The sequence below is a fragment of the Rutidosis leptorrhynchoides genome, chromosome 8, assembly GCF_046630445.1.
Source record: "Rutidosis leptorrhynchoides isolate AG116_Rl617_1_P2 chromosome 8, CSIRO_AGI_Rlap_v1, whole genome shotgun sequence".
NCBI lineage: Eukaryota > Viridiplantae > Streptophyta > Magnoliopsida > Asterales > Asteraceae > Rutidosis > Rutidosis leptorrhynchoides.
The window spans coordinates 347329251-347352348 of record NC_092340.1 but is presented as its reverse complement, the minus strand read 5'-3'; positions in this window follow the sequence as shown (position 1 = coordinate 347352348).

The following is a 23098-nucleotide window of genomic DNA, read 5'->3' as shown; positions in this document are numbered from 1 at the left end:
CACAATGTCACTAGCTATACGCAAAACGGACGCTTTTTATACGTTGATTTTGCGTTAAATTTTTAAAAGTCGACAATTCCATAGCGAAACGCGGAGACACACATATATTGTTAATTTAAAATAACATTTAAATCTCTCACGGGTTATACCCTTTAGTTCGACTCGAGTTGCGCTTCAACGATATCATCGTTAGCCACAAAATAATTTTACTAAACGCAATAAAATACATTAAAAATCGAACTCCCGGCACGAAGCGAGGGTTCAATAACTAGTTAATTATAAGCGAAGTCTAGGCCCAGGCAACCAATTTAGCCCAACTACTTGGTTAGCCCTATAGCCGCTTACAGGGGTTTTGTACAAGCGACAATCTTACGCTACCATCTTGATCAACCGTTCGTTCCAGATGGAATCAAGTTACAGGTACGTTCCTTTAATTGTTCTAAATAAATTAAATCGATTCCACAAAACATAACGTTTTCTGTTTCTATAGGAACGACCGAAAAGAGTTTTCGGTTCAATTTTTTTGATATACCAATTAAAATACCAGTTTATTGTATCAGGTTTAATGTATTATATTTTGTATGAAAAAATGGATTGATTTATTGATCGTAGCAGAGAAGAAACAATGTCGGATAGAGCTAACGATAAACGAATAGCAGCTGTTGATGATGATTCACAAAAATCAACCCATAACAAAATCCCTAAAAAAGGTACATTATTGTTATTTTTCTCTCTTCTTGTTTTGTTCTTCTTCAATTATTTAATTATTTAATCCCAATTGATTTAAGGAGGTTTAAGAGTATATTACATTTCTATTATTAACAACCTGATTGATTTGCTGTTGCAGAAAACATGCAGGATAAACAAAGAAATAACTGGGATCCTGAGTTATTAAAAGTGCAACTCAATCAGGTTAAAACCCTTCCGAACAATAGTGGGTTTACTATATACTACTACTGTACTCTTTTCGTACTTTTTTTTATCGTTCCAATTTTAATTTATTATAATAATAATATTATTGTACTCTTTTGATAAAGAAACCGGTTGTTGCGCCCTGGGCTGTGGACTGGGATCCTCTGAAAGAAGAACGTCTAGACAGGAAGTTAACAGGCATTTTAACCCAACACTACAAACCATATGATGAAGGAAGAACTTATTTTTATGAAGACTTAAAAGAGTTGGTTGATAAGCATGATAAGCATGCGCAGCTGCGTATTTATAAGGAACTTTGCTGCGAGTTTCATTCCACCTACTTTTTAAAAGAATAGCCGAAAAGCTTGTATGATAAGGATTTAATGAGATTTAAATTGGACGGTGTGGACCGACAGATGTCTTTGATGGATTTTACAAGGTGCTTACAAATTTACTCACCCGAACAGATGGGTGAGCAACACTTTTGGGGTTACATCTGGTCGGGTAGTCGGGTTTCTGCTATTTCGAAATGGGAGGAGGATTTTTCTTACACAGATAAAGTTTGGAAAGAGTTTAGCAGGTCCGGGTCCACTTGGTTCCTGGAAAACATTAGGTCCTTAACTCATGCCAACATTCCTTATTGTGTGGCCTACTATCTGAAATATTTGGCTACTGGTGTCCATCCCGAGAGCCCAATTTGTGGGGGCCATTACGTCACCTTAATAGCCCATCACTTGGGGGTCAAATGTGATGCAATCGATGAGGAGCTTTTGGAGAGGCGTTTGATTGGTGCTAGTAAGTATTCAGAAGCAAATGTTTTTCCTGAGCCAATTCAAGAAGAACCCGAAACAGAGTCACCACCCTTTCTGACCTTTCTGACGGAATATACCGCACTTGAACTTTTGACGTGGTTGACAAATCTCGAATTGATGTACAAAAATTCTCTAAGTGTTGGGGGGTATTCGTTGGTAAGATTGCCGAAACAAGGATAGATATCTAAGTGAAAATATCCACATGTTACTTGACCAAATAGATGAAATTGAGCAACTCTTGAGTAATATTAGGGATGTTAATCCCGATTCCGAAGAAAATGTTATTTCTACGCGAGAAGAACCAGAAATAGAGCCAATGGTTTTAGTTCCGCCCGCGACCATACATGATATTGTGACTTGGATGAATGATCTCAGAATGGGGCTTGAAGAAACTCTAAGCGATACGAACGAGCTGCTCCGATTGCAGCGGTATTGGACTCTAACTGAATATGTGCGTCAGATATCTGCCCGACTAGCTGGATTTAAGCAATCCTCACGCATCAAGTTAGCTGAAATTGAGAATTTGTCTAAAAATAAATAGCTGAAATGGAGTTGCAACTGTCTAGTTTCCCGGTTCGAGGATTGGGGAGATATTGAGAATGTGTATAAGAATAATAGTCATGTCTCTATGGTGTGGTGGTCCAGCTGGTTTATATTCTCATTGCTAATTTAGTTTAAGACTTGCATGAATTGGCTATGTCTGGATATTTATTACGTTTTATGTGTCGTACTTTGACATGTGGCCGGCTTTAAATAAATTTAATAAATAGGTAAATGTATAATTGTACTCCGTATAAAACATGTTTTAACGGATATTTCAAATAAGACATAGTAGTAATTAGCAGCTGTCGATTTTGAGGAAATATTTTAATGATTGCCATGGCTTAAGTAAGTAGGCTTGATCGGTTTTTTTTTCATGTATTGGTAGTTTAAGACTTGGAAATTCGTGCGATAATGAAATTTTTTTATTGTGGTGAAGTTATACAAGTATATGTATCTCTTTTATGTACTAATTACATGGTGCAAGATTAACTTTAGATCGATCATACATAGAGCAACAAGAACAGCCAATTTTTCTTAGACCATTCGCTACGCTTGACCACGAGACACATTCGTTGCACTACAACTACCACAACGGGCTCTATTGGGCAGTTGTGGGAACTGATGTCGTGGTGGGATCAAACCACGAAGGCTACAACGATCGCTTTTGCCACTTGTATCATGTTGATCGGTTTGTGCTATTTGTTTCTGTTTTGTATCTGGAAAATGAAGAAATGAAAAATGGGACAAAAATGGCGATTTCTTCTAATTTGGAATTGGGGATCTGAGAGGTTGACGAAGACAGAAAAATATAGTCACATTTCAATTTATCATTTTACTACAAGATTATCTAAATAACCAAAAAGAATAGTTTATTTACAATTCAACCCTTGAAGTAGACAAATTAATGGGATTATCACCAAAATACCTTTTTTTTTAAGCTTGTTGACTGACAGCCCTAAAAAAAAAAGTTTGACAATTTGCCATCGCAAGGCGCAAGACACCTTGCGTCTTTGCGACCTTGCGTCTTTGCGACATTGCGACCATGCGACCTTGCGACAAACGCAACAAAGAGACTTGCGTCCTTGCGTATTGCGTATTGCGTCTTGCGACTTGCGCCTTTGCGTCTTGCGTCTTGCGTCTTATCCCGATAAGATTTTCATGATTTCGTGGATAAGATTTTGTACGATTTTTGTACTATTACGGATAACTTTTTCAATTCATATAAGGTATTACCAGCTCTATTTTTACTTCATTTCCACCATTTCCACATAAATCATATAATTTCAAGCGTCATTAATGTAACTTTCTTTGTTTTAAATAAATAATGAGTTTTAGTGATAATGAAACCTTTGTTATTCATATATGTTGTGGTGGTTCTTTTCAATTTATTAATAACTTAATTATGTATTTGCCTCTAGATTGTTTTAGAACACGATTAAAACTCTCAGTTGCTCCTCAAAAACTAATTACTCGAAGAATATTGTTAAAAAATGTTCTTAGAAAAATTAATTTGCCATCTAATGCTCCTGTTTCAATGAGATATGTTGTCGATAATCTTGTTTTTGATATTACTGATGATTATGAAGACTTTCGTGATTTTCTACAACATGCAATATCAAATGCTCCTATTAATATTTACATTGTCGACAAAGTTACAATGCATCAACTCCCAGAAAACTTACAGTCAGTGCAAATCCTACCAATACACAATGTCCATCAAAACCTACCAACACACGATGTCCAACAAAACCTACCAACAAACGAGGAGAGCACAAACCTTCAGACACCCAATTTGGAAGAAGCACGACCTGAAGTACCACCTCCAAACACAGAAGAGTTTGATTTCTTCAACTATGGAGTTGAGAACGTATGTAAAATTAAAAAAACAGATCACCCTTTTGAATCAGTTGTCGCGTCTAGTGCGTCGGAGGAAGAAAATGACAGAGAAGATCAAGATGAAGATGAAGATGAAGAAGAGGAATAAAAAAAGGATGTATTCTGAAATATGCCACTTTTATTGAGTGAGCATGACCAAGAGACTGAATCTACGAGCCAAATAACAACCAGTTATAGAGTATCCGATTTGATTAAAGTTCGACAAACTTTTTTAAACAAGGATGATTTTGTAAACCATCTATACACAAAATGTCTTGAAGAAAACTTCCAAATTAAGCCTGTAAAGTCTGACAAATCTCGATTCACTGCTAAATGCATGTTGCCAAATTGTGAGTGGAAATGTAGTGCATACAAAATACGCCACACTGACAACTTCATCGTAAAGAAATTGCATGAAATACACACATGCTCACGTACCCAAATTATGGGAAATAATAAACATGCTTCCAAAAAGGTGCTAGGAAGTATTCTGATGGAATCGTTCAAAGCTGCAAATCGAGACTATAATCCAAAAGATATACGTGATGATGCTGGCAACCGTTTTCGGGTGAGCATTTCTTACAATCAAGCATGGAGAGCCAAGTGTCATGCAATAGAGATGCTTCGTGGCAGTATGGATGACTCGTTCCGAATGCTTCCCATTTATCTTCATAACATTAAGATTCATAACCCAGGAAGCATGACAAATGTGGTGACTGACAATGAAAATAGATTCGTGATGTGTTACATGTCCTTTGGCGCAGTTGTAAGTATCACTCATCCTAAAATTGTTTTATCTTAAACTAACAGCAATCTCATTTGATTTGTTTGCGTGCAGATTCGATCATTTGTCCAAAATGTTAGCCCTATTATCATCGTTGACGGTGCACATTTGAAAGCTGGATACTTGGGTACAAATTTAGTCGCTGTTGCAATGGATGCCAATAACAGAATTTTGCCATTGGCTTATGGAATTGGTGAAGGCGAGATAAACGAGGTTTGGTCATGGTTTTTTGGCAATCTAAGAGATCATTTAGAGAGTTGTGGTATGAGTAATCGTATGTCAGAGATTACCTTTATTTCTGATCGTGCTCCTTCAATAGCACATGGTATTTCAAATGTGTTTCCTGAAGCCTTTCACTCTTTTTTCGCACGTCATCTATTCATGAACATAAAAACGATGTCCAACAAATTCAAATATTTTGAATGGCACTATTGGAAAATGGTTAAGGCTTATCGTTTGTCAGATTTTCAAGATCATGTTAGTGTATTTCAACGAAGATTAAAAGCGTCTCACAAGTATCTAAATGACGTTGGTTTCAACAAATGGTCCAGAAGTCATGCTGATCATGTTAGGTATGCATACCTTACTAGCAACAGTGTAGAGTCTATTAACGCTCTATCCAAACATGCTCGCAAACTACCAGTTTGCATGTTATTGGAATTTTTTCGCGCTTCTATACAGGATTGGTTTTTCAAACATCACAACAAAGCAGTTAGTCTCACTTCAACGGTTACTCCATATGTTAAACGTAAATTAGGTAAGAGGACGAACAAATCAAGAAGATGGCAAGCATTTCCATCGACAAACAATCTAATAGAGGTGCGTGATGGAAGGAAAAACGGCCTCATTAATCTAGAAGATAGAACATGTACATGTGGGCAATGGCAATTATCAGGCATACCTTGCGGACATGTATTGGCAGCAGCACGACTCTTCGGAGTGGAAGATGTTACATGTTATGTATCACATTGGTTCTTGTCTCAAACTTATATAAATACATATTCCAAACACATCCTTCCTTTACCCCATAGATCCGAATGGTCCGATCCAGGGGCCAAGATCCTGAAAATCGTAAAGCCCCCAATTCAAAAGAAAAGAGCACCTGGACGCCCAAAAAGTACCGATCGGATTCCATCTCAAGGTGAAGAAACTGAAAAGAAAGTAAGAACATGTACTCGTTACAAGTAAGCAGGTCATAACCGAACAACATGTAGCGCTTCTTATGACCTAACCGGTGAATCTACTTCTCAGAGGGTTAAAAAAACAGCCTCAAAATCAAAGTCAAAGTCGAAAGAGAAAGTCGAACCTTCGCAAGCTTATCAGTCTCAATTTTATCAAACGTACGATTTAGACCAGAATTAGGGGACCAGAATTAGTTGCTTGTTTATCAGTCTCAGTTTGTTGTTTATCAGTCTCAGTTTGTTGTTTATGTTTATCAGTCTCAGTTTGTTGTTTAAATTTGTGTTATGGATTGACCTACATACAGACGCAAGAACGCAAGAAAAATCTTGCGTATGTCATCAACCACATGCAAGTACGCAAACAATAACTTGCGTATATCTTTAAATAAGACTCAACTTTGCAAACAATACCTTGCGTATGTCATGAAACATACGCAAGCACGCAAACATCACCTTGCGTGTATCTTTTAAAGAGACGCAAGGACGCAAACATAACCTTGCGTATGTCTTCAAACATACGCAAGCACGCAAACAAAACCTTGCGTAAACCATTTAAAGAGACACAAGGACGCAAACAACACCTTGCGTCTGACAAAAAACCAGAAGCAAAGACGCAAAAAAAGCCTTGCGTCTGTCCCAGATTATTTACATTCAAAAATTACATGTTTTACCTAAAAACTGTATAATAATTACATCTACAAGTTAACTAATTAACAACCTTTGGGTCCTTCTGTGACGATCGCTCTAAATCCACTTGGACGAACACGTCATTCATCGATTTCATTGCGAGGTATTTGACCTCTATATGATACGTTTTGTAAACATTGCATTCTTTTGAAAAGGCACACCATAAATGAATATTTAAATCAAAGGTTTTCGACATCTGATGATTTCTACATATAGACAATCACCATAAATAATAGTTTATAACAGTATTTACGTTGACAATGCAGTCAAAATAAGATACATAGTGATGATTTGGTGAATGCAACGTCTCCTTGAAAAATATGTCATGTAAGACTCCATACACATAGCTTGTTTAACATCTAAGCAAACAGCGGAAGACTTCTAGGAAACCTGAGAATAAATATGCTAACAAGTGTCAACACAAAGGTTGGTGAGTTCATAGTTTTAGTGTTTCGCATAATCTGCATATAAAAGTGGATAACAAGATTTCAGTTGTTTCATCCAGAGACGTTTATCAAAATATTCTACGAAATTGAGCACCCTGGTAACTAAACTTAACGTATATATAATTTGTACCCTTTATATAATCATCTTAATAATACACGTAAACCAACGTGTATGCTTCTCAAATAGCATACGTCCGTTAAAAGGCTAGTGCTCTAGCTCAGACGGGGATATCAAGCCCTATGGATCCATATATAACTACTCGCGCCCACCAGTTCTTATAACCGGCAGTTACTAGTTACCAAAGCTAAGGGATTTTCGGTTCAAACTCGGTGTAGAATTTAGTATATACTTGTATCCATTGCGTTTAAAATAAAGTGCATGTATTCTCAGCCCAAAAATATAGATTGCAAAAGCAATTAAAAAGGGAGCAAATGAAACTCACACATATAAATATTGTATATCGGTTAATAAAGCATTTGCATGTATTCTCAGCCCAAAAATGTAGAGAGTAAAAGGGATCTTATGAAACTCACTGTTTAATATTGATATACAATATTGCAGGAAAGCACGTAGATGCATCGGAGATGATAAACACGAGGTTTGATTCACAAAAATACCCCCGAACATTACCCATAATTTCCTTGGCAATAACCCATATTTTCCTTAGCTCTAGCTAGCTTGGAAACACGTTTTGAAAATTACTTGGACAGCACTCTGTCGTAATATTTTATGTACATTATTATTTTTGTATCGCAAAAATAATAACACTAATAATAAAAAATAATAAGATTAATAATAATCTTATTATTAATAATAATAATAATAATAATAATAATAATAATAATAATAATAATAATAATAATAATAATAATAATAATAATAAATAATATTACGGAGTATATCTATATTTGTGTATGTGTGTGATTATCTCGAGCCAAAAACTGCAATTTATAGCAATCATACCTGAAAAAGTACCCCATGCGATCGCATGGGATTTGTGCTTCAAGGCCATGCGATCGCATGGAACCCTGGGACAGCTCACAAATTTTTAACTTCTTGTTTGTCGACATAATTTTATATTATATATAATATATTTAATTTATATAATTAATTATATATTATATTAAATTCACATGCATAGTTGACTTGTAATTTTTGTTCTGATAAGTCGTATGTCATCACTCGACTTATGTCCCGATTCCGGTTTTTCGAACGCCCTTTCGTACGCTGAGAAAACTAGTACTTTTCGTTTCGTGACTCGTACCTTTGTCAAAATATAAACTTAAATTATCCCTAAATTATATCACTCAAAGTGTATCTTAAACTTTCGAGTGTTTTGGTTATTTACTTTTATAAATTATCGTCTCGTAGTATATACATATACATATATACATTTTTTTTGAAATAGTGTTTTCCTGTAGCAAAGTCACTGTAGCAAAGTCAATTTTTACTGTAGCAATTCACTGTAGCAAGTCAATTTTTACTGTAGCAAAGAGTGATTTTCGAAAACACTGTAGCATTTTGGGTACTGTAGCAATTTGAAAATACTGTAGCAAATTAGTGTTTTACTTGTTTATTTTAAATGTTTTAGTTCACTTATCTAAATATCAATCGAATTAACAAACGAATGTTACTATCGTTTACTAAATAACTTGAAATCATATATATATATTGTTCGTGAATCATAGAGAACAGTCAAAGAATAATTGATTATATGAATATAGTTCCAAAACTGTCGTGACTCAATATTACAGACTTTGCTTATCGTGTCGGAAACGTTAAAGATTAAGTTTAAATTTGGTCAGAAATTTCCGGGTCATCACACCTTCGGGTCCTCTGGTGGTGGTTCCTGTGTATCAAAGCGTGCACGGAAGCATGTTCTTGCCATTCGAATTATATAGTCCTTAGCAGCCTTTTTAGGGTCTCCAATGTTGTCAATCTGATCCCAACCAAAAACTATCCTCTCCATATGAAGGCAGACCCAAACACCACAATCACCATGGCCACCACTCTGCATTGTCACATACGGTGCATCCTCGATCATCAACTCTACATCTTCTCTGTTCTCATAATAGTCAACAATTTGTGAGTCCTGTTTCTTGTTAAAGTAATCAATAGCCTTCAAATATATCGGCAAGTTGTCTGACAAGTTTTTGAAGACAGCCTCGAGTTGACCTTTTTTCAAATAACCCTTTAAACTATCATAGACTAATACTCTCTGTTCATCTAAGTTCAAAGTGAGTAGTATAAAATGTTCAGCATCTGAAAAATGTACTGGAATCAAAATTTGCAACAAAAGAAACATAAAAATCAATAAGGAAGGAAGCAAGGTTGACCTTGCGAGACACGCAAGGACGCAAGGTAGACCTTGCGTCAGGCGCAAGGACGCAAGGTATACCTTGCGAGTGGACGCAGGGACGCAATTTTGACTTTGCGTCCATCGTGCAGACGCAAGGTTAATCTTGCGAGGGTCGCAAGGACGCAAGAGAGTATTTGCGAAAGGACGCAAGGGCGCAAGATTTGTCTTGCGCCTATTACAGTTTACTCAAAATGTATAGTTTATATAAAAAAAAGGACTAACCTTATCACATTCAGCCCAGGATGGATAAAGGTCATCATTACCATCCCCAAGACCAATCAAATACATATAATCTGGGGGATTGGATTTAATGATCCCCTCTGCTTCAGGATTAGATGTATCCCCTTCTCCTCCTCATTTTGAGTGTCATCATCATAAAAGGACTTGAATTTCTCCAGTTGATTGAGGAAACCCAATGGCATAAACATCCATCGAGAACTACGTGTATAATCTGCAATCGAAAACTGAGGACTCGAGGACATCTGGCTAGCTCGAGGCAGAAAGCTCTGCCGAAATCTCAACAGGAAGGTAGCCCGTCCATCAATATGCTATAATCAGATCAAGTTGATTATGAATGTTATAAAGCTAAAAACAAAACAAAACATGCATAAGTTTATAATTATTAACAAACTTACTATGTTTTCCAAATAACCAGAAAATGCAATTCCCAATAAATGTTTCCAAAACTCAGTATCAAGGAAGAGGAAGGTTTCATTTTGGAAAATGAACATGCAACGCGTATCTTGCTTATTGAGGATTAGTGATTTCAAATCTTTTGCTGGCCCTACATGCTTCCTTTGATCTCTCCATGCATTTGGTGGTGGTGGTTGCAAAGTTCCTTGATTGTTTATAAATTTATCAACCATGGACCAAATTTCCTCCTCACCAACCCAATCCTTTTCCTTCCTTTTTCTCTTCCTTTCCTTTTTCTGAAAAAAAAAATTAGTAATAAAGACGCAAGAATTGTCTTGCGTCCGTGTAATGCAGACGCAAATACGCAATGTAGGTCTTGCGTCCATCAGTGAAGTATACGCAAAGACGCAAGGTAATCCTTGCGTCTGATGTGTGCGAGGTAGGGTGCGAAATGCTATTATTTTTTAATACGAAATACATTACAAATTACACAAGTTTTAATTATTTATTTACAAAATAGATATACCTAAACCTTGCTACAACACTATAGGCAGTGTACCTAATCGTAGAGTAGTATAGTTCTTGGTAAGTCCGGTTCGTTCCACAGGGAGACGGTTACAATATATTTTTAAACAACTATATTTGTACAAAAATATATAAATATATATAATAATAATATATAAAAGGGGGGTTACCGTTTAATGACCGGTTTGTCGATTTTATATTTTAAGCGAAGCGTAAAGTAAATTTAATTAACAAAATAAAATAAATAACAAAAAATATAAATGACGAATAATTAAAGGTGCGATGAAATATAAAATAAAATAATTATGCTTATTTAAACTTCCGTAATCATGATATTTGACGTGTTAATTTTAGTTTTATGCCCATGGGTTAATTGTCCTTTGTCCTGGATTATTTAATATGTCCGTCTGGTTTTTGTCCATAACAGTCCATCAGTCATAAATATAAAGTGCGAGTGTCCTCGTCAAATTATCCTTATACCCGAAGTTAAATATTCCAACTAATTGGGGACTTAAACTGTAACAAGATTTTAATACTTTGTTTAATAATTACACCAGGTTATCGACTGCGTGTAACCCAAGGTTTTAATACTTTGTTATCAATTATGCCAAGTGTCCTTGTACATAATTTCACCCCTGTTTTAATAATTCCATAGACTATTAATCCATTCCCGTGTCCGGTTAAATGAACGATTATTCGTACATATAAATACCCCGCCCATCGTGTCCGATCGAGTGTATATGGTTATTTATAGGTATGTTCAATTGTAAATCTTTATATTAAAATTAACAAACTATCATTTAGTTAAACAAATATAAAGCCCATTAATAGCCCATAGTCTAATTTCCACAAGTGTCGTTCTTTTGTCCAAACCCCAATTATGGTACAAAGCCCAATTATCCAATTTTAGTATTTAGCCCAACATCATGATTACTTCGGTATTAAATAAGCATAATAATAACTTAGCTACGAGACATTAATTTAAAAAGGAGAACATAGCTTACATTGAGTATTTATCGCGTAGTGTTACTCGGACAGAATTTATACTTCAAAACCCGTAAAATAACCGTTACATAACCCGAACTAATCTAATATAACACTAATCTATACTATATATATATATATATATATATATATATATATATATATATATATATATATATATATATATATATATATATATATATTTATTTATTTATTTATTTATTATCTTACGGAGTATTATTATTATTATTGTAGTGTCTTTAAAACTCGGCAGAAAACGTTGATATTTATAGGACATTTCTGAAATTTCAAACTCCGCGAGTTGCGGCACTTTTACCCTTCAAACTCCACGAGTCGCGGAGTTTGAATTTCCAGCTCACATGATTTTGGATCTTTGCTTGTCGACGTTATTAAATAATAATATAATATATATATATATAATTTTTAAGAATTATTTATATATTATATTTTATTTATGTGCATAGTTGACTTGAAATTTTTGCACCGTTGCGTCGCGCGTTGAGAGTTGACTCATGTCCCGGTTCCGAATTTTCGAACGTCCTTGCGTACTATTTTATATCGTGTACTTTGCGTTTTGTAACTTGTACTCTTGTAATTTTTAGACGTTTCTCATCATTAAATTGAACCACTTGGATTGTATCTTGTACATTTGAGCTTTTTGGACGTTTTTGTCTTCAAATCTTCGTTTTCACCTTTTGTCTTCGCACTTATTTATTTAAACGAATATTACTTGAAAATAGAACAATTGCAACTGAAAACTTTACATATCGGAAGGATATTGCTACTAAATATATGTTCATTTGGAGCACTATCAGCGTCCAACAATGAAGAAGACGCAAAGACGCAAGGTGATCCTTGCGTCATTCACTAACCTCATTCTGGTCTGCTTGTTTTTCTGCTTCATTAACCAATGGCAAATCAACTCCTTGCTCAATCTCCTCAGACACCAGAGCCACGTTCTGATCTTGTTTATCAACAGCTTTTTCAGCCCCTTTTTCAGTAGGCTTTTCAGTTTCCATTTGTAACACCCCGTTATTCCGTACACGCTTAAAGGTACACACCTAATCAATTGTACGTCTATAACTTGCTCGATATGCGGCTAGAATAGCTAACTTGTTAGTTGTGTGTGAATGTGTATATAAATGTATATATATGTATGTAGATGAGTTTGGGTAGTGTTCGGTCTCGTGAGACTTAGATTGAGGCTTGGACGCGTATTGGGGAAACGAGGATGAAGTAATTAGTCGAGGAAACCTTGGAATTGTGTAAAATAGTCGAAGGGGTCTGTTGCAGTCAATTGTCGCGCCGCGACAAGGGGGTCCGCGCCGCGGCCCACCAAAGGATTTTAGAACAGGAACCAGCCTAAACTGAATAAACCTTTTTAGTGTATCGTCGCGCCGCGACGATTAATGCCGCGCCGCGGTAGGCCTGCTGGCCAGATTTCGGATTTAGTTCAAATTAAGGGATTTTGAGGGGCAAAATGGTAAATAGACGTATAGATCAGATGGGTGCATTAAATCTGGTCCACTAGATCATTTATTTCATTTTCCTTTTTCCTTTTTCTTCAATTTCTCTCCCAAAACTCTAACACCCAATTTAATTCAAAGTGAGATTGAGAGAGGAAGAAGTGAGGGTTGATCTTTGGAGCTAGTATTAAAGTTGATCCTTGTGACTCTAGCTACGTGGTGATAGTCTCGGTAAGTTCTAACTCTAAGTTTCGCGTTTTAATTGATTATGGCTAGGGTTTTGGTTAATAGAAACTTGTATGACCCATTTGGGAGTAAAATGGGTGAATTTGGGTTAGGTTGTTGTAATGAAACCCTAATGGCCATAATCTAGGATTTTGGTCTTGTAATTGTGAGTTTGAAAGTGTTAATGGTTTTGTAAGCATTAAACACTTGTTAGAATTGAAAGAGATGTCAATTGGGTCAAGAATGTACTAGTTGACCTAGTTTGGGTAAAATGGGTGTAAATTACCCTAGGTGGATGTCATTTGAGGCTAGTAGACTTTAATGCACTAATGTTGGTAATTAAAGTCGAGTCTTGGCCTTTAAGGGGGCGGTTGTGGTGTAGTTGGGTCATTCAATGCGAATTGAGTCATTAAATGCCCAAGTAAATGTAATGTGGTTAATTCCACTAGTTTATGTATTGAATTGGTACTTAATGTAATAGGTACTTGGCTTTGAGTTGGAAGCGAATATTCATCATCCTTGCGTCAAGGTGAGTGGAATAATTATGCGTGAATGTATATAATGTATTTATTTGTGTGGTGTGAATGTGGAAGTGTCGTGGTGTTCAAGACACCACATTCTAGGTAACGAGTAGCATTGTCGCGGTGTTTAAGACACTACTCATTGTGTGATTGACTTGTGGTATTGTCGCGGTGTTTAAGACACCACAAGGTCATGAGAGTGGAAGTGTCGCGGTGTTCAAGACACCACTCATTGTATTGAATGAAGTGTGGATCCGTCGCGGTGTTTAAGACGCCACATTGTTGTAAGGGTGAGTTAGTCGCGGTGTTTAAGACATCACCCGGGGGACTAGTGATTACGCGGTGTGTAAGTAACACTAGTGGATGTTATGAACTCCAACGGACTATCATGTACCGTTCTCTTGTGTACTTGGTTAACCATGGTTGTGCGAATTGTGCTTAGCATATTATATTGTGAACTATATGCTATTAGTGTTGCTAGCTTAATGTGGAACGTGGGTAGTAGTTTATGCATGATCGATTGCATGTTGTTGAATTGCTAGCTTGTATGTGGTATTGTGTAATTGTATGCAAGTAAGTAGATTATATATGATCATGTATAATTATTGCATTCACTAAGCGTTAGCTTACCCCTCGCGTTGTTTATCTTTTTAGTTGCAGGTGAGGATAAAGGGAAGGGGATTGTTGGACACTAGATGTCCTTGACGATGTGCTTGTAGGAGCTTTTGGAAGTTGACCACCTTTTGGGTAGTTTAGTCCCAAACCATGCTCGTTGGGTCGTTTGGTTTATAAACTATCATTGTATTCGGTCAAAATTGTATTAACTTAATTAATGGCCTTTGTGCCTTTTGTAAACATTGGAAATGGTTGTACGTTTTAATGGAACTTGTGATTTGGTCTACATATTTAATTGGCGCATAAATGTGTATATATATATAAAAAAAAAAAAAAAATTTATCGTACGGAGTACGGGTTGGGTTGTTTCAAGTGGTATCAGAGCATGGTCTAAGGGATTTAGGTGACTTGGGATAGGCGCCTAGACTTAGACTTTTGTGTGTGCATTGTGCGGACTTGTAGGACTTTGGGTCGGACCGGGTCTTGGTTAGCGCATGGGTTTATATGAACTAATCATGCGTTATTGTTTGTGTTGTATAGCAATCATCGAGCGAAATGAACGTTGTACTAGCGAGTTAACGCGACGTGCTCGCGTAGTAATGATTAGCTACCCTTACTACGGGTGCAAATCGTGTCAAACAAGCGATGTACGACGATTGTCGAGCGAGATGGAGTGGTATGATGTATATGTATATATGTGTCATGTCTTTAGTTTCGTTGTTTAATCTTTTCCGTTTTATAGAATGAAGATGAGAAACGGACACGACACCGATATTGGGGGCACGAGCGAGGACCCCGAGTTCACGGCCAAGGTCGAGGCCGTCTTTCAACGCCAAAAGGCGGAGTTTCGCGAAGATGTTAAGAAGATGTTTCTCGAGACGATTGACGAACAAGTCGTCACTTTGGTTAAGGAGCAAATTAAGATTGCTCTTCAAGAAGAAAATGGGGGAAGACGTGACTTTTTCTTCAAGAACTTTAGGGATGCTCAACCTCCTACTTTTGAGGGCGATCGGGACCCACTCAAGAGTGCCCGATTCATCTCCGATATGGAGGGGGCCTTCCGTACTTGTGAGTGTCCACCCGACAAGAAGACTAGGTATGGTTGTAGCATGTTAAGGGGTGACGCGAAATTGTGGTGGGATGCTAAGATCCAACTCTATGGTGAAGAACAATGTATGGACTTCACATGGGAGGAATTTAAGGCGGAGTTCTTCGATGAGTACCGAACTTCGGCCGATCTTACAAGACTTAAGGACGAGCTACGTACCTTGAGGCAAGGGTCGATGGACTTGAACACTCTCAAATCCGTGTTCTTGTCCAAGACGCAATTTTGCCCGGAGTATGTCGGGAATGATAAAATGTTGAAAGAAGATTTCTATCGAACCTTGAATGATAGTTATCAAGAAAAGATTAGCGTAAACGTGGTAAAGAGCTTCGATGAGTTGTTTAATATGGCGAAAGGGTTTGAAGCGATTGTGTTGAGGAAGAGAAAGTATGAAGGTTCGAGTCACTCAAATTTTTCAAGCAAGAAGTCAAAGAAAGGCCCAACCGAGAGTGTGGGGAGTGTGAAGAAAGGTGCCACGGGGGATTTCCCCTATACTTGTCATAATTGTGGGCGAAGGGGGCATATGGCTCGTGATTGTACCAAACCATCTTCTACTACAAAATTCACTTGCTACAATTGTGGGAAGGAGGGACACAAGAAACCCGAGTGTCCCGAGTTGCGTAATGATAATGCTAAGCGGATAGAGAAGGCAGCGGGTACGGCTAAGGGTCGTAACTACTTGATGTCTAATGAAGAAGCCAAACAATCCAATGAAGTCGTTTCAGGTACTTTCATGGTTAATTCTAATCCGGCTCGGATACTTTTTGATAGTGGTGCTAATTTGTCTTTCGTATCTCCAAGATTTGTGCCTAAGTTAAATAAACCGCTAGTAAAGTTGAGTCGTCCGGTAGAAGTTGAAATAGCGGATGGCAAGACGGCGCTAGTGGTTGATGTGTGTAAAAATTGCAATGTTGTGTTTGGCGCCGAAAGTTTCGAAATTGATCTTATTCCGATGACTTTGGGTGATTTTGATGTAGTCGTTGGTATGGATTGGCTCGATCGTTATAGAGCCGATATTGCATGCCACGACAAGTTTATTCGTGTAAAGACCCCAAGTGGGGGAGAGATGATTATTCATGGTGATAAACGAAGGAGATCGGTGCCGATATGCACTTTTGCTCGGGCACGACGTCACGTTATTACCGGTGGTATGGCTTTCTTTGCTCATGTTGTCAACACTCGTAATGAGCCACCACCTATTCGTGAAATTCCGGTAGTTAATGAGTTTGAAGATGTCTTTCCGGATGAGTTACCGGGTGTTCCGGCGGAAAGACAAGTAGAATTTCGCATCGAGTTGGTTCCGGGGGCTACCCCCATTGCTAAAACTCCTTATCGTTTAGCACCAACGGAGATGCAAGAGTTATTGAATCAAATTCAAGAATTGCTCGAGAAGGGTTTTATCCGACCGAGTGCTTCGCCATGGGGCGCTCCGGTCTTATTTGTGAAGAAGAAAGACGGTAGTATGCGTATGTGCATTGATTACCGTGAGTTGAATAAAGTGACGATCAAGAATCGTTATCCACTACCTAGGATCGACGATTTGTTTGATCAACTTCAAGGCGCAACGTATTTCTCTAAGATCGACCTACGGTCCGGCTATCACCAAATGCGGGTCCGTGAGGAAGATATTGAGAAAACGGCTTTCCGAACGCGTTACGGGCATTATGAATTTGTAGTTATGCCCTTCGGTCTTACGAATGCACCAGCGGCATTCATGGATCTTATGAACCGGGTGTGCCAACCTATGTTGGACAAGTCGGTTATTGTGTTCATTGACGACATACTAGTCTACTCGAAAAGTATGCACGAACATGAACGTCACTTGCGTGAAGTTTTGAAGACGCTAAGAAAAGAGAAGTTGTATGCAAAGTTCTCTAAATGTGAATTTTGGCTAAGGGAGGTTCAATTCCTTGGTCACATTGTGAACGAAAGCGGTATCCAAGTGGATCCGGGGAAGATTGAGACGGTGAAGAGTTGGGGACGACCGACTACGCCCACGGAGATCCGAAGTTTTCTCGGATTGGCCGGTTATTATCGTCGGTTTATCCAAGACTTTTCTAAGATCGCTTCTCCATTAACGAAGTTGACAAGGAAGAGTGCTAAGTTCAATTGGGAAAACGAGCAAGAAATTGCTTTTCAATTATTGAAAGAGAAGTTGTGTAAGGCTCCGGTGTTAGTATTACCGGAAGGGATCGAAGACATGGTGGTTTATTGTGATGCTTCGTTGAATGGGCTCGGGTGTGTTTTGATGCAAAGAGGTAAAGTCATCGCTTATGCCTCTCGACAATTAAAAGAACACGAAACGAGATACCCGACTCATGATCTTGAGATGGCGGCGGTAGTGCATGCGTTGAAAATTTGGCGCCATTACTTGTATGGTGTCAAGTGTACGATATATTCGGATCACAAAAATTTGAAACATCTTTTCACTCAACGAGATTTGAATTATCGTCAACGTAGATGGATGGATGTAGTGAAGGATTATGATTGTGTGATACTTTATCATCCCGGTAAGGCGAACGTTGTTGCGGACGCCTTGAGTCGAAAGAGTACACATCCGGCGATAAAGGTGGGATCGTTACGTTTGATTATCACTAATGACTTTCTTGAAAAGATGGGTGAAGATCAAATAGAGGCATATGTTCACAATAAGCACGCGGAACGAATCGTTGGCCAATCGGAGTTCATTACAATGGGCTCGCGTGGGTTGTTGTCCTTTCAAGGAAGGGTATGGGTACCTAAGATGGGGGACTACCGGCGAGTGCTACTTGATGAAGCACATAAGTCCAAGTATTCCATTCATCCGGGTGCAACAAAGATGTACTATGATTTGAAGAAAGATTATTGGTGGCCCGGCATGAAACGTGATGTGGTTAAGTATGTTGAGCAATGCGTCACGTGCTTGCAAGTTAAAGCCGAACACCAAAAGCCGTATGGTAAGTTACAACCATTGGAAGTCCCGAAATGGAAATGGGAGCACATTACCATGGACTTTATTACCAAGTTACCGAAGACGGTGCGAACCCAATACGATACGATTTGGGTGATTGTTGATAGATTGACGAAGAGTGCTTTGTTTCTTCCCATTCGGGAAACGATATCATCGGAGACTTTAGCTAGATTGTTTATAAAGGAAGTGATATCAAGACATGGGGTTCCGGTGTCTATTGTTTCGGATCGGGATACTCGCTTTACGTCTCGATTTTGGAACAAGTTTCATGAAGACATGGGTACTCAATTGAAGATGAGCACGGCGTATCATCCTCAAACGGACGGTCAAACCGAGCGTACGAACCAAACGTTAGAGGATATGTTAAGGGCGTGTATTATTGACTTTGGTGGAAGTTGGGACGAGCATTTACCCTTGGTGGAATTCTCGTACAATAATAGTTATCACACTAGTATTGGGATGCCACCTTATGAGATGCTTTATGGGCGTAGATGTCGAACTCCCATTTGTTGGGGAGAAGTGGGTCAATGAGAAATCGGAAGTTCCGATTTGGTATTGGAGACGAATAGTAAAATTGAAATGATTCGGGCTCGACTTAAAGCGGCGCAAGATAGACAAAAGTCTTATGCCGATAAAGGTAGAAGAACGATTGAGTTTCAAGAAGGTGATATGGTGATGCTTAAGGTTTCTCCATGGAAGGGTGTGATTCGGTTTCGAAAGCGAGGAAAGTTAGCTCCTCGGTTTATTGGTCCTTTCAAGGTAGTGGCACGTGTTGGTGAGGTTGCTTATCGATTAGAGTTACCCGAAGAACTTGCGGGAATTCATAATACGTTCCATGTTTCCCATCTTCGCAAGTGTCTTGTGGATGACTCGTCTTGGGTGCCGTTGGATGAGATTACCTTGAATAACAAGTTAGAGTATGCGGAAGAACCGGTCGCAATCCTTGATGAAAAGGTTAAGATGTTGCGGAACAAGGAAGTTAGAACCTTCAAGGCAATGGCGGCATCGAAAGGGTTCCGAGTTTACATGGGAATCCGAAGAGTTTGTTTTGGTTTACCTTCCGGCTTGTCACGCGGCTTGGATCGCGAGGACGCGCTCCGATCTAAGTGGGGGAGAGTTGTAACACCCCGTTATTCCGTACACGCTTAAAGGTACACACCTAATCAATTGTACGTCTATAACTTGCTCGATATGCGGCTAGAATAGCTAACTTGTTAGTTGTGTGTGAATGTGTATATAAATGTATATATATGTATGTAGATGAGTTTGGGTAGTGTTCGGTCTCGTGAGACTTAGATTGAGGCTTGGACGTATATTGGGGAAACGAGGATGAAGTAATTAGTCGAGGAAACCTTGGAATTGTGTAAAATAGTCGAAGGGGTCTGTTGCAGTCAATTGTCGCGCCGCGACAAGGGGGTCCGCGCCGCGGCCCACCAAAGGATTTTAGAACAGGAACCAGCCTAAACTGAATAAACCTTTTTAGTGAATCGTCGCGCTGCGACGATTAATGCCGCGCCGCGGCAGGCCTGCTGGCCAGATTTCGGATTTAGTTCAAATTAAGGGATTTTGAGGGGCAAAATGGTAAATAGACGTATAGATCAGATGGGTGCATTAAATCTGGTCCACTAGATCATTTATTTCATTTTCCTTTTTCCTTTTTCTTCAATTTCTCTCCCAAAACTCTAACACCCAATTTAATTCAAAGTGAGATTGAGAGAGGAAGAAGTGAGGGTTGATCTTTGGAGCTAGTATTAAAGTTGATCCTTGTGACTCTAGCTACGTGGTGATAGTCTCGGTAAGTTCTAACTCTAAGTTTCGAGTTTTAATTGATTATGGCTAGGGTTTTGGTTAATAGAAACTTGTATGACCCATTTGGGAGTAAAATGGGTGAATTTGGGTTAGGTTGTTGTAATGAAACCCTAATGGCCATAATCTAGGATTTTGGTCTTGTAATTGTGAGTTTGAAAGTGTTAATGGTTTTGTAAGCATTAAACACTTGTTAGAATTGAAAGAGATGTCAATTGGGTCAAGAATGTACTAGTTGACCTAGTTTGGGTAAAATGGGTGTAAATTACCCTAGGTGGATGTCATTTGAGGCTAGTAGACTTTAATGCACTAATGTTGGTAATTAAAGTCGAGTCTTGGCCTTTAAGGGGGCGGTTGTGGTGTAGTTGGGTCATTCAATGCGAATTGAGTCATTAAATGCCCAAGTAAATGTAATGTGGTTAATTCCACTAGTTTATGTATTGAATTGGTACTTAATGTAATAGGTACTTGGCTTTGAGTTGGAAGCGAATATTCATCATCCTTGCGTCAAGGTGAGTGGAATAATTATGCGTGAACGTATATAATGTATTTATTTGTGTGGTGTGAATGTGGAAGTGTCGTGGTGTTCAAGACACCACATTCTAGGTAACGAGTAGCATTGTCGCGGTGTTTAAGACACTACTCATTGTGTGATTGACTTGTGGTATTGTCGCGGTGTTTAAGACACCACAAGGTCATGAGAGTGGAAGTGTCGCGGTGTTCAAGACACCACTCATTGTATTGAATGAAGTGTGGATCCGTCGCGGTGTTTAAGACGCCACATTGTTGTAAGGGTGAGTTAGTCGCGGTGTTTAAGACATCACCCGGGGGACTAGTGATTACGTGTGATGACCCGGAAATTTCGACTAAATTTAAACTTAATCTTAAATGATTAATGATTTCGACACGATAAGCAAAGCCTATGAAGTTGAATCTCAAAATTTTGAACTATTCAATTACCCTTCGGTTGTTCTCAACGATTCGCGAACCATTATATGTAAATAGATACATATATATACTATAACTTGAAAACGTAACAAAGTTTTAATTGCATGATACCATACATTAAACTTATTGGTTTATATATCTATTTGAATATATATGATTTCAAGTTATTTAGTAAACGATAGTAACATTCGTTTATTGATTCGATTGATATTTAGATAAGTTAACTAAAGCGTTTAAGATGAACCAGTTAAACACTAATTTGTTACAGTGTTTTCAAATTGCCACATTACTCAAAATGCTACAGTGTTTTCGAAAATCACTATTTGCTACAGTGAAATTGACTTTGCTACAGTGAATTGCTACAGTAAAAATTGAATTCAGAACCCATGCTTTGAATTCAGAACAGTACTAGAACATCATATGATTATATTTTGCGTTCAAACCCATCGAAATTCTTGGAAACACTTCAACTAATGAACAAACGAGAAGACAAACCAACTACACGATATCTACGAGAAGAAAGATTTGTACTTATAATCATATATCTGGAAAGCTCTCGAAACTTAAGTAAAACTTTAACACGTATCTGTGATAAATCCTTCGGCATTATTATTACTGAAAGTAACCTTGCAATTCCTTTTTAAAAGTATCCAGTATTATCACCCATTCAACTAGTCAACGACGACCTTTCAGACTTATAACTTTGGCATATACGTTTTTGTTACTGGGGAACCTTTTATGTTCCACCATATTAGCAGTAAATGTACCAGCGACTCCGTCACTCTGCTATTTGAAACTCTCCGAAAATCACTATATATACATTGAAACCCTATCATGTACTCATCCACATCTTGTAACAATAGTTGCCATTCCAACTATCGGGAATTTGCAATCAGTATTTTGAAATCTTGCAGCACGTCTACGCCAACAGTTATATGTGTACATATAACGTCTACCTCCTCGAATTACATACTTCGAATGTGAAGTTTTTGAAAAACACCCCAAACTATGAAACTAGTTCTCTGAAATTGGAACAATGCTGATGAAGCAGCAAAAACTGTAAACGACCTTAACAGTCAAAAGTTTGATGATAAAGAATAGTATGGTGGTAAAGTAGAGAAAAAGAGAAGGTTTGGAATTGAAAAACGGATTGAGCAGACCATGAAGGAGGCTGTGGACAAATCACAAAGACTAAATCTACCTTCAAAGAATCCAAATGATTCAGAGTCTGCTGAAATCATTAAAGAATACCTTGCTCCTTACACTAAAACCTTTGCGGACAATATTCTTCATCATCATCTTATCTTAAATATTCTAAGATATCATCGTATCTCCCATTATAAATATCCTCCATATTTCTGAAAATATTTTTTGAAACCATTCTTATCTGAAATCATTACCTCTTCGCGCTATCTGTGTTACATCATAAAAGAAACTATTTTAATTTCTAAAATCTGAAAAATTCGAAAAAAATGGATGTTTTGAAGTAATGTTGGGAACTGAAGCATGAGTTAGTATAATATAATGACACTTGATCAACGTGATTATATTACAGTAAGTCATGTTGAGTTTCTAATGGAACGTGACAAAGGTTCACAGATCCCACCCTCATAATGAACCATGTTACATAACTCTTTTATTCTATTTAACCTCTAAACATATCAAGAAAATATTTTCTTGATGATTTGGTCTTTTCCGG